We start from the raw sequence: 14,227 nt of genomic DNA, 5'->3' as shown, positions 1-14,227 counted from the left end.
TGGCCGCCGGGGAGCTCGGGCAGCGTCGCTCTGCGTGCCCCCTGCACGCACGCACACACCCCGAGCCTTCGCAACAAGACAGCCCCCCCAGACCCCTCCCGCAGCCCCTAGTCCCGCACGCAAACTTTGCAGCGGCTCCCACTTGGCCACCGCACGGGCGCGAGAAGCCCCCCTCAACTTACCCAGATGTGGGATGAGCTTTAACCGATTCTTCTGCTGGGCAAGCTTTTAAGAGGAAGCAAGTAAAACCCCCCGCTTTTCCATGCTGACAGGCGTCTGCGAGGTCTGTGGGTGCTGGAACGAGATCCTGATTTTTCCCCCTTTTTTCCTCTCCCTCTCTCTCCCTCTGTCTCTTTTTTTTCTGCTGTGTGTGAGAGAGAGAGCAGGAAGTTGGAGCAGTCAGACAGAGAGCCGGCTCACTTCCTTTACTGCACTATTCCCCAGGCGGTTTGCAGTCTGTGTAAACAGGCTTTTCCTCCCTTCTCCTCTCTCTCTGGCCGCTGATGTTCAGCATGGCTGTAATATAAGACACACACATAATAAAATGGTAATGGGAACTACACACACACACACACACACACACACACGCACGCACACGCAGACACACACTCTCTCTCGAACAGACACAGCGGAGCTCCTGACCCCCCACCTCTTCCTGTTCCACCACCCCAGGGGAGGAGCTTCTAACCAGCTCCAACTTGGTACAACTGCAGCCTTTTCCTCACATTGTACAAGGTGGCTGGGCTGGAGAGAAAGACACATTTCCCCCGGACTCCCAGCCTTCCCTCGCCTCGGCTTCCTCCGTGACACGGACTGACAGAGGAGCATCCATCCCACAAAGAATTCCTCTTTTCCTGATTCAACTCCACTTGGAATCACTGCTCAAGCCTTGTTTCCTCAAATAAAAGATGCCCCTGGTCATCCTAAAAGTGGCTCCCGGAATCACACATCTGGAGTTGGAAGGACCTCGGACAGCTAGAATTGGAGTCTTATTTACAGAGTGGTAAACTGAGGCTCCAGGAGTAGTGAGGTGGGGCAACGGAGTCAGGATGAGCTGGATTCAGATCCAGCCTCGGACATTTACTAGCTCTGTGACGCTGGGCAAGTCTCTCAAATCTGTTTCCCTCAATTTCCCCATCTGTAAAATGAGCTGGAGAAGAAATGGCAAAGCACTTCTGTATGTTAAGAAAAACCCAGATGGGGTCGTGAAGAGTAGAACAGTCTAGAAATGACTGAACAACAACTAATGGAGGCTCCAAGTGTTGAAGTGACTTGCATTAAAGGTTATCCCTCTGTAACTAAAGTGCTAAACTGAGATTTGAACTCAGATCCTCTTCTCCCACACTCTTTCCTAAATGTTTATTCTCTTTCTATAGCCATGAGGAATCCGAGCCAAAGCTGAAAGGGAGCTGAGAAATCAGGAAACTAAACTGAGATTTGAACTCAGGTCCTCTTCCTCCATACTCTTCCCTAAATTTCTATTTTCTTGTATAACCTTGAGGGATATGATCCAAAGCTGAAAGGGAGCTGAGAAGTCAGGACTAAACACCAATAATGGAGCTCCAAATGTTGAAGTGACTTACATTAAAGGTTATCCCTCTGTAACTAAAGTGCTAAACTGAGGTTTGAACTCAGATCCTCTTCTCCCACACTCTTCCCTAAATGTTTATTCTCTTTCTATAGCCATGAGGAATCCGAGCCAAAGCTGAAAGGGAACTGAGAAGTCAGGAAACTAAACTGACATTTGAACTCAGGTCCTCTTCCTCCATACTCTTCCCTAAATTTCTATTTTCTTGTATAACCTTGAGGGATATGATCCAAAGCTGAAAGGGAGCTGAGAAGTCAGGACTAAACACCAATAATGGAGCTCCAAATGTTGAAGTGACTTACATTAAAGGTTATCCCTCTGTAACTAAAGTGCTAAACTGAGATTTGAACTCAGGTCCTCTTCCTCCATACTCTTCCCTAAATTTAGTCCCCCTGTCTTAAGCTTCTCCCCACTCCAGTCTATCTTCTACTCAGCAGTCACTCCTCCTCTACTCCTAATTTAATTATCTTCAGGCTCCTCTTCATTACCTTTAGGATTAAATCTAAAATCCTTTGTTTGGCTATTAAAGCCTTTCATATCCTGCTCCTCTCCCTCCCTCCCTTTCCAGCCTTTTCCCCACCTGAATTCCCTGTGACTCAGTGATACTGACTTCCCTGGTATATTTCACAAGATAAAAAGTTATCTCCCAACTGTGTCTTTCCTAAGCTTGGAATTCTCTCTCCTGGCTTCCTTCAAATCTTCCACTTTCTGCAGGAAGCCTTCCTTAATCCTTTTTAGTCTTAGTGCTTTCCCTCCGACACTACCCCAAGTTATCCTCTTGAGCTAGGCTTCTTAAACTTTTCACCTGAGAAATTTTTACCTGACCCTGAATATATAGGTATATAAAAGGCAGACAAATCAAACATTTACTGATAATAAATCATAATTTGGGGCCCTTCACATTCCATTATGAGACCCCCATATGGGGGTTTAAAAAGTTTAAAAGTTGGGCTCTCTATGATTTGTTGGCATATAGATATTTGCATGCTGTCTGCCTCATTAGAATGGAAGCTCTCTGAGGGAGTGTTTTTGCCTTTCTTTGTGTCCCCAGTGCTTAGCACAGTGCCTGGCACATAATAGTCACTTAATTAAGACATTGATTTGACTTAACACAGAGCCTCTGCTTGGTCAACTTTGAAGTCAGATATGAGTTTTTAATTTTAATGTATGCAAGAAAAGAGAATCCAATTTCATATAGAATATTCATAGCTTAAAGTCAAGATCCTATTGGAAAAGTCTTTTCTCTGAGTTTCTGAAGGACTTAAAAGTAGAATTCCATATGGCTTTCTGTATGCCACGGAGCTGATTTCCTGGCTGCCTGAGAGGGTTACATGAAACCAGCAGCAACCAGGAAGCAGCTTTGAGAGGATGAAGAGTCCATGGTCCCTGTATCTGAGATGGCCAGAGGGATTCCTGGTGGAGAATGTTCTCACACCCCAAAGATCCTAAATCCCAAATCCTTTCTCATGGTGGCTCAAGTCAGAGATCCCAGAACCCAGATCCTTACCCAGAGTGGCTCAAGTCAGAGATCCCAGAACCCAGATCCTTACCCAGAGTGGCTCAAGTCAGAGATCCCAGAACCCAGATCCTTACCCAGAGTGGCTCAAGTCAGAGATCCCAGAACCCAGATCCTTACCCAGAGTGGCTCAAGTCAGAGATCCCAGAACCCAGATCCTTACCCAGAGTGGCTCAAGTCAGAGATCCCAGAACCCAAATCTTTTCCTGAGTGGTTCAGGTCAGACTGCTTAGAGAGTCAGTATTCCCTTCTTTAAGTCTCCCCAAGGAAGAAACTGCCTATGGAATGGGACTCAGCTAGCAGCTTGTTTCTAGTGGGTGGCACTACATGGAAGAAGACAGGATAGGGGTGGAAAACAGGAACAAAACTGGGGGGATGTGAGGGAGGGGAAAATAAGAGGAGTTTGGCTAAGCGTCCAAGTCTTGGTAACCCACGGTAAATTTTCTACTTTGTGGATTGTCCAGAGCAAAATTTTAATCCCTCCCAGCAACAAACAAGCAATGGGGCTCCTTCCCTGAATTGCCCCAAACCCACTTCAAAATCTAACCCCTTCTCTGTTCCCTGTCCTCTTTATTTCTTTCCACTTAGTCTATGGTCCACAAACATCTGTCTTCTTGCTGGTCCTCAAATGAAACATTCCCTTCTTCTGACTCCTGGCATTTTCATTGGCTGTTCTCACTCATGGATACTCTTCCTTCTTGCTTCTGGCTCCTGGCTTCCCTGCCTCACTTTAGGATTCAACTGAAATTCCCCTTTCTGTAAAGGATCTTTCCTGATACTTTCTACCCTTAGATCCTTCCCCCTGAGATCACCATCATTTATCTTTGTCTTGTATTTATAGAGCTGCTGCCACATTGTCTCCTCCTTTAGATGTGAGCTCCTGGCACACTGGAATATTTATTTTTACCTTTATTTATATTCTCAGTATTTAGTGCCCGATCCCAGACGAAATCCAAGAAAGGAAATAAGAATTTCATGGTACCTACTCTATACCAGGCACAATGCTAAGCACTTTACAAATATTATCTCATTTGATGCTCACAAGGACCTCCAGAGACAGGTGCTATTATTATTCCTATTTTTACAAATAAGGAAACTGAGGCAGGCAGATATTAAGTGATTTGCCTAAGGTCACACAACTATTAAGTGTTTGAGGCTAGATTTGAACTCAGGAAATTCAGTCTCTGATATCAGGCCCAGTACTCTATTATAGTACCATTAGTTGTCACAGGTCCCTACCTTCCCCTCTGTCTATCTCTTTGTCTATTTTTCTCTTCCTTCCTCCATCCCTCTCTCTCTTCTTCCTATCTGTATAGACACACACATACACACACATATATAAATACTTGTAAAATAAATACAAGGCAGCTGTACTGGGGGCAAAATATCAATAGTTTGTTGTTGTTTCATTTCATTTATGTCTAATTCTTCATGATCTCATTTAGAGTTTTTTTGGTCAAAATATTGGAGTGATCTTACCATTTTATTTTCCAGCTCATTTGACAGATGAGGAAACTGAGGCAAACAGAGTTAAATGATTTACCCAGGGTCACACAGCTTGGAAATATATGAAATAGGATTTGAACTTAGGAAGATGAGTCTTCCAGATTATAAGCCTAATGTTCTATCTACTATACCACCTCAGAGAAATTCATGTAAAAAGTAGTGATTGAACTGAACTTTAGGGGAAAAAAAAAAACACTAAGAATTCTACAAGGAGAAGATGAGAAGAAGGTCCATGATTTGGGGCAAAGGGAGAGAAGATTGAAGGGAAACAGCCCATTATGGAAATTTAGCTGGTTCTTTATATATATGAAAGGGAGTCACAGATAATAAAGTTGGAAAGGCAGCTGGAATCAGGCCAACGAGGGATTTAAATATCCAATAGAAGAGTTTGTGTTTTTTCCAAGCAATAGAGAGCAATAGAAATATTGTTATTGTTGTCCTTCGTACTTGAAGAGAACCAAAATGACATCATAACATTGGGGTCACCGTACAGTGTGTCCAACAGTGGCTGATCAGACCGATATGAGGTTGGAAAGCTCTACCCCAGGACCGGCACAAATAGTGCAAATGAACATTGGGAGTGGAAGCGGCTCTAAATTTGCACAGCTCACAGTTCTTTTGAGCTACTGCAATTCTACTTTGCTCAAAGAATACAGCGACTGGTGTGCCATGCTGGACATTCCTGTGCCAGTGTCTCAGTGATATACTGAGGAGCAACAGATTAGCCCAATACTTTAGAAAATCATATGGGGAGATTTGGGGGAGAATTGAGGGAACAGACTTGAATGAGGGAGACCAATTAAAAAGCTCTTGCAATAATTCAGAGTTGAATTGATTTATGCCTGAATCCTGCAGATTCAAGACCTGCAGGTCAAGAGAAGGGAATAGATTCTAAAATTGTTAAAGGAGCAAGATATTTGTTAACTGGCCATTTTGGAAACAAAGGGAAAGTGAAGAATCCAGGATGATTCCAAGGTTGCAAATCCCAAGTGATTGGAAGAATGGTGATGCTCGTGACAGAAACAAAGAAGGGAGAAAGGGAGGGCTGGGTGAAGAAGTTTTGTTTTGGGCATGTGGATTTTGAGATGGCTATTGGACATCCAGGCTATAATCTCCAATAAGCAGTTAGTGATGTGGGGATAGAACTCAGCAAAGAGAGGGCTAGAAACAGATCTGAGAATCATTGATATGGAGATGACCGAACCCTTTTAGGACACTGAGACAGAGGATAGAGAGAACTAACTAGAGGGACCAGGATGGGCTTGTTATATACACAAAATTATGGGCGAGGACAAAGATTATGGTCTGATAAAGGAGACTGAAGAAGGACTAGTCAGGGGAAGCCTTCTGGATTTTAGAGTCAACATCATATCTAATATACCTCAACTACTTATCATTTTTATTATGTGACCATTATGTAGTCAAATAATTTTATTACATAGTCTTGTTTTTTGGCACATAAAATTCCTCCACTAGGAGCCTTTCACTCTCATACCAATGAAATTAGAGACCTCTCTCATCTGTGCATGTATTTTTGTATGTTTGTATGTACATACATATACCACACGGGGGGGGGGGGGGGGGAATTAGGTGGCTCAATCGTTAGAACACTGATCCTGGAGTCAGGAAGAGCTGAGTTCAAATTCAATCTCAGGCCATAGCTGTGGGTCACTTAAAGATTAAATGAAAGAATATTTGTAAAGTGTATAAGTCATTTCATCCTGTTTGCCTCAGTTTCTCTATTTGTAAAATAAGCTGGAGAAAGAAATGGCAAACTACTTCAGTATCCCTGCCAAGAAAAACCCCAGTGGGGTCATGAAGTGTCGGATATGACAGAAAAATGACTGAAATATGTCATGTCATGTGATAAGTCCCAAGGGGATGCAAAGAAAAGCAAAAGCAGCCCCTATCCTCAATAAGCTCAGACATTAATGGGACTATAACTAGAAGGATAGGAAGATAGAAACCCCCCTCTCCTTTCAATATTTCATCATAGCATCATAAAAATCATCCGTATAAATTGGGAGTTACAGAGGAATAGAGGGATGAAATAATGCATGTAAAATCATTTGCAAACATCAAGTTAGGGTAGAGAGATGAGGTCATGGGTTCTTTGCAAACAGGGATCTTGAGATGCAGTCTTAGTTTTAGAATTAGAAGGGGTCTTTCGTCGGGAAACTGACCTGGGAGAAGTTAAGTGACCTACCCAAAGCCACAAAGGATGTCATTAAGTACCAGATGTAGGACTTGAATCCAAGTCTATGATCTACACCTCCCCCCTCCTCCCACTAACCAGGGAATTCTCCTTCAGACAATCCAATTCTTTCCTGCAACAGGTTAAGATCATTTAGTCTTGTTTTATCCTTAATCAATAACCATTTCTTAAACTCCTACTATGTGCCAAGCACTGTACTAAGCAATGAGGATATAAAAGAGACATAAGACAGTCCCTGCCCTCAAAGAGGCCATTATCTATTGAGGAAGAGTAGCCAGTCCTGTTGTCTTTTCTATCCAAGATTGTTTAGATGTTGCAAAGGATACTGGAAGAGTATGTGACAGAGTCTCTATCTTTGGGAAAAAACCATCTAATTCAGATTTTGAGCTCCAGCTTCAGAATCCTACTATTAAGGATATAATAACTAATATTATTAGTAGATAGCATTTGTATAGTGCTTTAAGGTTTCATAAAGCACAGCAGGAGGGAGATACTTTTGTTATTATTATTATTATTATTATTATTATTCGCATTTTACAGATGAGGAAACTAAGGCAGACTAATATTAGGTGACTTGCCTACGCTCACATAACTGGTAAGTATATGAGGAGGATATGAATTCAGGTCTTCCTGACTCCATCTCTAGGTTACTAGCTCTACAACTGAGCAAATAATTTTCAACGTCTAGGTCTCCTCATCTGTAATTAGGGGATTGGATTTGATAGTCTCTAAGTTCCCTTCCATTTCTAGATCAGCTTGGCATTTAAAACCCTCCTTAGTCTTAATGCCTTTGCACTGAGATTAAATCTAATTTATGCTGTCTATATCTTATTTGTATAAAATGGTTTGCATGTTGTCTCTTCCATTAATCTGTGAACTCTTTAAAAGCAAGAATTGTGGTTTTTATTCCTTCTTTTGTAATCCCAGCATTTAGTACAAGTCTTGGCACATAATAAGTGCTTAATAAATGCTTATTATTGACCCTCCAGCTACACTGGTCTCCTGGGAAAGGGGATGATAATAATAATAATAATAATAACACCTTGGCCCCAAGGTCAAATGAGATAATATTTATAGATTCTTTGTGAACTTTAAAAATGCCATACACATGCCAACTATTACTATTAATATTATTATTATTAATTTAATCAATGCTCTTTTTATTCCTAAAAAGGATATATTGTCTCTATCCCTCATTATCTCTGCAACCCAAAATATCCCTCCCTGACCAGGTCTTCCCCTATTAGAACTTAAGTTCCCTGAGGACAGCAATTGTCTTTGATTTGCATTTGTAACACAATTTGGAGCACATATCAATAAATACTTTTTCATTCCTTTGTTATAATATGTACAATGAGATGATGTAAGCTCTATAATTGAAGAGAATGTCACCATCACCAAAATCCTCAGCACAGAGAGGAAAACATCAGAAGTGCATAGACTTACTACTGGATCTGTATCCAAAGATATCATAAAAGAGGGAAAAGGACTCAAACATGCAAAAATGTTTGTAGCAGCCCTTTATGTGGTGGCAAGAAACTGGAAACTGAGTGGATGCCCATCAGTTAGAGAATGGCTGAATAAGTGATGATATATGAATATAATGGAATATTATTGTTCTGTAAAAAATGATCAGCAGCCTGATTACAGAAAAGCCTGAAAAAGTTTATATGAACAGATGCTGAGTGAAGCAAGCAAAACCAAGAAATTGTTGTATACAATGACAAGAAGATTATGTGATCAACTGTGATGAACTTGGCTCTTCTCAACATGCAGTGATTCAAGGCAATTCCAATAGAAGGAAAAGTGCCATCTGAATCCAGAGAGAGAGAACTGTGGAGACTGTTTATGGATCAAAACATAGTATTTTCACCTTATTTCTTTCTTGTTTTTTTTTTCTTCTTCTCTTTTTGATCTGATTGTTTTTGTACAACACAACAAATATGGAAATATGTTTAAAAGTATTGCACATTGAGAGGATGCTCATCAATTGGGGACTGCCTCAATATCTTGTGCTATATATTTATAGTGGAATATTATTGTTCTTTGGGAAATGATGAGCAGGATGCTTTCAGGAAAACAAAAACCTGTTAAATTGCATCATAAACAATTTATGCAAATAATTTCTTAGAATATATTTTAATAAAATAAAATTTAAAATTTATTACTATTCTTATTTTATCACATATTTTAAATAAAAAATAAAAACAATGCAATTTTTTTTTTAAAAAAAGAATGCACAAATTTGACCTATATCAGATTACTTGCTGTCTTGGGAAGGGGGAAGGGAAGGGAGGGAGGAAGAAAAATTTGGAACACAATCTACAAAAATGAATGTTGAAAACCATCATTTTTCCCATTTAATCCAACTTTTTTATTTTTTAGCGAAAACTACTGGAGAACAGGGAAGGTAGATGACTTGCTCAAGCAAGTCACTGGTTTGTGCTTCTACTAGCATCAGAGGCAGGATGTGAATCCAGGTTAAGATTCTTTAGAGCCATTTTTTTTCTACTATACAAGGCTGTTTCTCAGGTAAAGGCAACATTTTTTTTGAAAACTATCTTTACATGTATTTGGAAAAATAAAATACTATTGAAAGTTAAAAATAAATAAATAAATAAATGGTTAGGCTTTTGTTCCTGGAAGTGACACTGAAGAATTTGAATCACCTTGTCCTTGTCATTTGCATAGTGCAGCTAAAGTAAGTAGCATCTCCCTCTAGGGAGATAAGAATGATGATAAGAAGGAGTTCCTTCAGATGGGGAATGTCTCAATATTCTATCTGTATCATCAATGCTTTGCAAAAAGTTGATACATAGCAAGCACTTAATAAAAAGCCTTTTCATTCATTCACTCCCTCATACATTCATTCATTTATTCATGGGAATGAAGCATCACTGGAGGTCCAGAAGTCAGGGGAGGTTTGTGGATTAATGACTCACAGAAACTTGTTTTGTTTCCAACACTCCAGGGTATCTCCAAGTGGGCTTTGGAGACATTTGAATTTTACATGAAATTCTCAAGATGACATGAATTCGCATTCATTTTGATATTTTAAAGAAAGAAATGCCATCTAACCATCTAACCCTTTCGGAGAGGAAGAAGAGGATGGAGAAAAGAGCCACCAGCATTCCCACGCTCAGAGCCCAATTTTGAGATTTGCAGAGCAGATACAAAGAAACTGTCTGGAGTCATCCTGAATCACTTCCTGTCATGGTTGGTACAAATGTGCTGTGCCCCAAAGAGGCATACAATGAAAGCATTCTAGACGGGCAAATGAGTCTTCTAAATTTATGTTTAAACCATTTTATTTGGGGTTTGAAATCGGGATGTGGAGATAAATTAAGTATCTCTGTGGCACGTGGCATTGGTGGCCACTGGACCCTTCCTAGGAAAAAGAAGGCTTTCCTCAGAAAAGCTCCCCCAAAGTCAACCATGCCAAAAACAGTTACTAGAAATACAAGAAGAGCTCTGATAGCACAAGGTGGTGTGAGGATGGTGAAATGGTAAAAAGGTGAAATCAGACGAGTTGGGCTGGATTCCTTGCTCCATGTCTGGGGCAAATGACTTAAGCTATTTAAACTTTGGTCCTCAACTATAAAATGAGGGGCTTGGCCTAGACCCAGGGAGTCCCTGACTAGGGAATCAGGAGCTTGTTTTAAAAAATATTTTGATAACTATATTTCAACATAATCGGTTTCCTTTGTGATCCTATGTATTTTATTTCATGCATTTAAAGACATTTTGAGAAGAGTCCTTAGATTTTACTATATTTCTGTTCTATATTCTATAATGTTTATTGAGCCAAGATTTCAAAACCCATTTCTGGATGGTGGAGAAAGTTTTCAGAAAGGCAATGAAAAACACACCTGCTTTTCAAAGAGTTATCGACATTTTCAGGAGTTAAATCCTTGATCTGGATTTTAAGGTAGAACGAACGTCTGAGATCACCCAGTTCAACTGTCCCATTTTACACGAAAACAGGGAATGAGAAAAGTAAAAGAACTTAAATAATGGTACTGGGTGTAAATCACAACCATGGTTTTTGGACTCAGCTCTCTTGATTCCAGATCTAATATTCTTCTCACTGTACCAACTGTTCCTCGGTGATAAGATCTCTCCCAATTCCCTCAGATATTGATGCTGCTTCTTCTTCAGCTCCTTGGACCTACGGGATGTTCTAGAGTCTCAGTGCAGTTTTAAGCTCTAATAGCTGCATATGCACTGTCCTCTTGCACAGAATGAAGGGAAAGCCAAGGACCGTTTCATTTTTGTCTGTGTTCTCGGTATCTAACTCAGTATCTGGAACGCAGAAGGCATTTAAGTTGAATTGAGTCAAAATGAACTGTCCCAGAAGCACACAGTCCTATCCTCTCATGAGCATGGCCAGATTTCATCTCCACAGACAGTTTAGGGGGGAAGGGAAGGGAAGTACTAACTAATTAAGTAAATCTCTCCAGCCTTTGTGATTATAGGGCAGAAACAGGTGCTCTTAAATGCAAGGGAGAAAGAAAGGTGAGGAATGTGGCAATTAACTCTTTAAAGAGAGGGAAAGGCTTGGCCCACCTTGATCTTGGGGTAGAGAATTAAAAAAGACAGATAGATTTAGAAAACCACTTTTATGTCAATATTCCCCTGAAACTGGCCATTTTTGTTCCCTGAGCTAGAATGCTGGAGGGAGGGGAAGAGGAGGAGGGGTTCTGTTACAATATCTTGAACTGTATTTACTTAATACTTCTTCATCCACTCATTCGTTTTCTTGTTCTATATCCCCAAAGAAAGCAAGCTCTTTCAAAGTAAGAATGGTGTCATTATTAATCAGAATCTCCAGAGCCTTCTACGCAATGAACCCTTAATAAATGCCTGTTGACATCACTGGGGAATGGCCACGCAAATCTTGGTACTTGAATGTAATGGGATATTTCTTCACCTCCAAAATTGGCAAATATGAGGGAAGATATCTGGAATAATGCAAAGAGAAGAAAATGGGAATAAAAAGAAAATACATGATGGCTGTTATAAGAGAGGGAGAGGGAGACGGACAGAGATAGAGAAAAAGATAGAGACACACAAAGGTAGGGGGAGAGAAAATAATTAAGCACCTACTATGTGCCAAGCATTGCACTAAGCATTAGAAATAAAAATGGCCACAAAAAGAAAGAGACCTTGCTCTCAGGAAATTTCCATTTTAATAGGGGAAGCCAACCCATAAAAAGAGGAGCTGAAAAAGTGGAGATGGAGGGAGATAGGAAGCTAGCAGAAAGGATAGAAAGAAAAAAAACACTATGAATTCTTTGCAATTATTAATATATATGGATCTGAAGACAAGATGAGAAAATAAACCTCCTTCCTCCTTTTGCAGAAGGGGGAGACGATGGATGCAGAATTTCGCATATACTATCAAATTGAGTTGAATTTTTTTGTTTAATTATGTTGAGTTGCTTCCTCCTATGCCCGGCACTTTTATTATAGAGAATTGCTCTTTGAATTGCATATTTGGAATTCATAGCATAATAGATGTAGAGTTGGAAGGGATTCTCTAGTCCAGCTCCCCAATTTTATAGATAAAGAAACTGAGGCTGGAGAATTTAAGTGACTTCTCTAATACCACACAGGTAGTAAGGTACTGGAGAAGCATTCGAACCCAGAACCTTCCAAAGCCAGCAGTATTCTTTACACTCTTCCATAGTGCCTCATGAAATGAAGGTGATATAAAAACAAGGCACTGTAAAAAGTATTAAAGATTTTAAAAAATGAATCTTGAATTAAATTTTCCCAGATCTTCTTCTGACTATTTTTGGGTCACTTCATCTCTCTGGATTCAGTGATATAAGTTCCCTTTTAACCCTTAGGGTTCATCTTTGGCCAAGCCCAAAAGGCAGCTCTCTGTAAGGTCTTCAACTGACAGAGGAAAAGCTTTTTTTCGGTTGCTTCTTTTGCTGTTCAGAATTAGTCAAAATCTGACTCATTCACTTTACTTCATTCCAAAGCTAGACCCTCCCCTCCAAAAAAAAAAAAACCAACCCCAAGACACGGTCCCCTAGAGCTGGCCAAGGTGGGGTATGTCCCTGACTCAGAAGGAGTGCCCTTGAGTCAGCAAAGCCACTTCCTGTTCTTCTTCTCTAAGCCAAATTCTGATGGGGTTTAGCCTGGGTGGCTAAACACTGATGGGTCTGTAAGTATCACAAGACCTAGCAGCCTAAGGGAGAATAGACTCTGAGGACAAAAATGTGGGAGAAATTTAAGCAATTGCATATCAGATTCCAGAGGGCAGAACAAGGACCAGTCTTCCCAAGACTGGAAGGCTCCCAAGAGAAGCCAGAGAAAAGAACTGATGCTCCTTTAGCACGAAGCAGTCTGTATGCACTAAGGCACCGTGGGTGGTAGACAGTGTGCTGGATGTGTGCCCAGAGAACTTGGGTTTGAATCATGTCTTTATCCTTTTATTATCGATGTGATCTTAAGTAGATTCTTAGTATTCTCATCTGTAAAATGGGGAATATGGACCAAGTGACCACTCAGGTCCCTTTCTGCTCTGAACTCGTGATTCTGTGTTCTGATCTGTATACAGTTTGCTACATTACTGAATCAAGAGTGTGAGACTTGGAGAAAACTTTCAACTTGACTCAATAACCATAGGGAGTCACTAAAACTTTTTGAGCGAGTGACATAATGAAATCTTTGCATAATAAAGATGAACCTCAATTTCCTTACCTCTAAAATGGGGATAATTATACTGTGTACTACCTTCCCTTGATGCTTCTTGGCTGTGTCTCTGAGTCAATTTACCCATTGGAGTCTCATTCAAAAGACATTTGCTAAGCATTAATTGTGTGCTAACAAGGTTAGTTTACAGTGGCTGTTCACTCTCTAGGGCTCTAGGTTTGGAAAACTGTATAGAAACGGGAAACTTTCCGGGAGGAGGTGATTGATAGGAATGATTCACCAGAGGAAGATGGGAAATGAGGACAATCTAAGGATGGTTTGTGTTGTGAGCAAATGCAGGAAAATGGAGGGAACTTTGAGGACCACGAAGATTATCTAATCCAACATCCTCGTTTTACAGATGAAGAAAAAATAAAAGTCTTAGAGTAAGTGAATATGAGAAGAGTATCATTGAAGGGGAATGAGAGACCATTTAGTTCAACCCCCTAATTTTACAGACAAGGAAATCGAGGTCTAAATTGAGAATGTAACTTGCCCAAGGTAGAATAGGTAGGAAGTAGAAGTGTTGGGGTTTGAATTTAGGTCCTTAGAAGTGTTGAGGTTTGAATTTGGGTCCTTTATTTTTGGCATTGTACTGCCTGTCTAAAGAAACCTCAGAGGGGAGAAATTAAGAATCTTTCACATGTTCAAATTAATCCTGCATCTAGGTGGCCCAGTTCATAGAGTACTGGACTTG

The 14,227-nt window shown here is 40.3% G+C and overlaps 1 protein-coding gene across 1 annotated transcript in view; it reads right to left on the bottom strand.

The window, feature by feature from the left end:
- ELK3 (ETS transcription factor ELK3) overlaps window positions 1-572 on the bottom strand; it is a 91,553-nt gene extending 90,981 nt beyond the window's left edge. The window contains exon 1 of the mRNA XM_074271317.1: window positions 183-572. The gene's annotated coding sequence lies outside the window, so the exon portion shown is untranslated. The remainder of the gene's footprint in view (window positions 1-182) is intronic.
- Between the last annotated feature and the right edge of the window lie 13,655 nt (window positions 573-14,227).

This window comes from Sminthopsis crassicaudata, chromosome 5 (genome assembly GCF_048593235.1).
Source record: "Sminthopsis crassicaudata isolate SCR6 chromosome 5, ASM4859323v1, whole genome shotgun sequence".
Classification (NCBI taxonomy): Eukaryota; Metazoa; Chordata; class Mammalia; order Dasyuromorphia; family Dasyuridae; genus Sminthopsis; species Sminthopsis crassicaudata.
The sequence above is the reverse complement of the archived record's forward strand: the minus strand, read 5'-3'. Positions and strand labels throughout refer to the sequence as shown.